The sequence below is a fragment of the Vigna umbellata genome, chromosome 10, assembly GCF_029865625.1.
Source record: "Vigna umbellata cultivar VRB3 chromosome 10, Vumbellata_1.0, whole genome shotgun sequence".
Taxonomy (NCBI): domain Eukaryota; kingdom Viridiplantae; phylum Streptophyta; class Magnoliopsida; order Fabales; family Fabaceae; genus Vigna; species Vigna umbellata.
This window is the reverse complement of record NC_142174.1, coordinates 1,306,515-1,310,909: the sequence shown is the minus strand read 5'-3', so window position 1 is coordinate 1,310,909 and position 4,395 is coordinate 1,306,515. Positions and strand designations below refer to the sequence as shown.

At 33.0% G+C, this 4,395-nt stretch overlaps 1 pseudogene; it reads right to left on the bottom strand.

Annotated features, from left to right (window-relative positions):
• Positions 1-222: 222 nt before the first annotated feature.
• On the bottom strand, positions 223-3,754 carry LOC148191585 (receptor-like protein EIX2; annotated as a pseudogene).
• Positions 3,755-4,395: the final 641 nt, after the last annotated feature.

Genomic DNA, 4,395 nt, shown 5'->3' with positions numbered 1-4,395 from the left:
ATAATTAATTTGTTAATTAGACTTAAATTATCATTGTTATTAGCTATCAAAGTTTTACATATTTAATATTATTAATTTTAAATTAGTCTCTAATTTTAAATTAAAAACTAATTTAATGAAAAAAACTTATTTTAATAATAATAATAATAATAATAATAATAATAATAATAAAACAAAAGAAAATCAAATTTTAACACAAGGTTAAAATAATGTTACCTACAGCTATGTTTTGTAGCAGATTCTGAAAACTTTCACTGTTGTCATGACATAAAGAGTGTCTCCTAAATTATTTAACTTGAAATATGCATGACGCCAAGAATGTAGTATTAAGATTGAGCCAAACACTCCCCCAAAAGCTTATAGCAAATCCAATTGTCATACTTATATAATATTCACGATTGAAAATGAAATTGTCATCCTTGTGATATTTAACAATTGGTTGTTGTCTTGGTTCTCCATCAATACACAATTTCTCTAATGGTAGTCCACAAAGATCGGTATTATCTTCATATTTTGATGCATCGAAACTCTGTAATTGTGTGCCAATTGGAATTTTTCCAGATAAATAATTATGTGACAAATCTAACACAGTGAGCCGGTCAATCTGAGCAAGACTGGAAGGAATAGAACCAACAAGTTGGTTTCGTGACAAATCAAGAAATTCAAGTGATGTTAACTCTCCAACATTTGAAGGAATATTCCCTGTCAATTGGTTTCTTGATAGATTCAATGACACCAATCCAAATAAACCCTCAATTTCTTTTGGAATTTCTCCTGATAATTCATTGCTTGAGAGATCAATGCTATTTAAAAGTGACAATCCCCTATTTGTGAATATTTGTTCTGAACCTTTCCACATCAACATTGCATTCAAATTGTATGAAAAGTAACCTATGATATCACTAGTGTTGACCAAATATTGATGACCTTGATAATCCCTCAAAGAAGTCATTTGAGTCATTGAGGAAAAGTTTTTTATGCATTTAGGAATTCTTCCAGATAGGTTGTTTAGCGAGAGATCTAAGAGTTGAATATTTTTTAGATAACAAATTTGCAATGGTAAATTTCCAGAGAAGTAGTTGCTTTTCAAGCTTAAAAATTGCAACTTTGATAATTTCTTCCCAATCCAATTTGGGATAGATCCTGATAATCTATTTTCTGCTATGTCTACCATCACCATCTTTGTGCAATTCTTCAAGATGGAAGGGATTTTACCTGTTAAATTATTGCTTCTCAATAACAAAACTTGAAGTTCAAGGAGTGATCCCATTGAAGAAGGAATATCTCCTGAAAACTTGTTCTGACTCATGTTTAAGTAAGCCAATGACTTAAAATGGGTCCAACAGTCTGGAATTTGTCCAGAAAATTTGTTATTTGAAAGGTCTAACTGGTATGAAGTTTCAATTACACTAGAGCATAAAAACGAAAAAGAATTTGTGAATTTATTGTTTGATACATCAAGAAATATTGAGCCTCGTAAAAATGACGGAATATGACCTTCAAATTGATTTGATGCAAGACTAAGAGAATGATAATAATTCTCTATTGGCAAATTTGGAATCGTACCATGTAAATTATTGCATGAAATATCAATACTCACCAAATTTGACAATCCAAATTTGGTCCAAAACCATTTTGGAACAGTACCTGATATTCCACTATTTGAAATGTCAAGGGATTGAAATTTGTTTTGTTTCTCTAGCCATTTGGGAAACAATGGACCTTGCTTACAAGACCTCAATTCAATACTATATAATTGAAAAGGCGGAGTCCAGTTTTGACTAAATTTTAACGTCAGTGAGTTATCTGACAACATCAATGTCGTTAACTTTGTCATATTATAAAAATGAGAGTCAGTTAACACACCTTTCAAAGAGTTTGACATCAAGTTTAATACCTCAAGTTCTGGTGAAAATCGAAGATCTTCAGAAATTGTCCCATTTAGCTTGTTACTATCAAGGTACAATCCTTTTAATGATGGGAACATTGTTGCGAGGTCGCTAGGCAAAGTACCACTAATTTGATTCATGCCCAGATTTAAACGTTGCAATGATGGGGATAAGTGATGCATTATTGTTGGAAGGTTTTCATTCAAACTGTTATTAAATAAGTTCAATGAACGCAAAATAGTACCATTGTGAAATAATTTTTGAACTCCGTCCTTTAATCGATTTCTTGATATATCCAACCTTTCCAACTTAGAAAATATTGAGAAATCAGGTAATGTGCCATTGAATTTATTTTGACTGAGATATAGCTCTCGCAATGAGTATCTAGAACATCCAGACAAATGATTAAATATCACTTTGAGATCTTCATTCAACTTATTGAAGGAAAAATCCAATAACTTCAAAGTACATGTGCTCCCAAATGATTTTGGAACACCACCTTCTAAAGAGTTAGAACTAACTGATAACTGCTCCAAATGAGATGGCAATCTAGTGTCTTCAGGTATCTTTCCACTCAATTGATTGCCAGAAAGATCCAACGTGTTTAAATTTGAAAACGCTGAAAGGTCAGGTACAGAGCCTCTGATTTGATTGTTTCCCAAACTCAAATCTTGTAGTGAGTATCTAACACAACCACTAGAGAAATTATGAAGAATTGACGAAAGGTCTTCGATCATATTGTTTCCAGACATGTGTAAAGAACGTAGGTTGCATATATTCATGAATGATTTCAAATCTTCATCCTTCAACGCATTAAAAGAGAGGTCAAGGCGCTCAAGCAAATTCATGGTCAAGCCAAAACGATATGAAATGGTACCCTCCAAGAGGTTGAAGCTAAGGTCAAGCTCAACAAGGTTGGAAGTGGTGTTTGACAGCCAATGGAATACCATTGGTTGTGTGAAGGAGTTACGAGAAAGATGAAGGACAGAAAGGGAAGTAGAAAAATTGAAGTTGGAAGGGTCGAATGAAAGGAGGAAATGATCGGAAAGGCCACAATGAATTAAACTGAGTTCTCTTAGCTTGGCAATGGTTCGAAGCCAGATAGGAGAACTGTTAAAATTAGATATGGAATTGAAGGAAAGATGGGTTAAAGAATTAAGATTAGATAACCATTGATCACTACTGACAATTTTGAGAGCTCTATGATATCCTCCTCCAAGATAGAGTTTATGCAAATTTGAAAGGTTTCCTAGTTGGGAAGGAATGAATCCTTCAAAAGAATTGTACCTGAGATCAAGATACTCCAATCGAGAGAGATTTCCAAGTTGAGGAGGAATTGGACCCTCCAAATAATAATTTCTTGCAAGATTCAAATATTTCAAATGAGAAAGAGAACTTATCTGACTAGGAATTTGTCCGCTAAAACCACATGAAGAGAGATCAAGATATCTCAAGTTGGTAAGAGAGCCAAGAAACTCTGGAATAGTGCCTGGAAAATAATTGAAACTGAGGTTCAAATACTGTAAGTGTCGCAACTCCATTAACGACTTGTGGATCTCTCCTCCAATGTAATAGACTTCATAGTCATAGGGTTCATAATGATTGCTAAGAGAAAGAGATTCATAATGAAATCCTCCGTGAAGGTCGAGACTTATAATATGAGCGGTGAGGTTGGTGCAGCGAATCCCCTCCCATTGGCAACAGTCGGGAGTGGTCCAAGAGGAGAGCATGCCGAAGTCATCAACAATGGCAGCCTTAAATTGAAGGAGTGTTTCCCTCTCTTTTGGAAGGCATCTGATATGGTGTTGTCCATAAGCAACCTGCAAAACCACACTCACCACAAACATCTTCACTTTGAGATTCATGATGATGAAATAGAGAGAGTGAATAGTATAGAATTAGAATGATATGTGTTCTGAATTAAGCACTCCCAATACCCACATTTATACTCACACCAACTCCTTCATTACTTTATTCTAAGTCGTCGTCATCGTCGTGTTTGCCTGTTTCCATTTTTTTTTATTCATCATATCAACTAATTTTTGTGGTCCACAAATAACTTTATTATGCATTTCATTAATGCATGCAAGATTTCAATGATATCAATTGACTTCGAAGAAGACTTATGTATTTCATTTTAAACGACAATATTATATGAAAAAAAAAAACATCAAACTTGACCTTACAAATAATTAATGAATTGGAAGTTATTATTTGAAAACCAAATTAAGAAAGTGCTCTGAAAATGCACTTCCAAATGCAATTGTGTCGAACAAATTGTACTATTTGCATTATCTTAATTTGTGGGTACCAAGATGGTTAATTTTTCCTAACGACATAGAAAGAGTCCAAATTCATAGTTTTACATGAATAATAAATAATGTTATTTCTTCTTAGAGACAAAATATTATATGAAAATAGATACAATTATAAATTCGTATATTGTCTGTGATTTTTTTTACAAAATTCATAAAATAGATATTTTTCTTTAAGGATATTTTAAAAA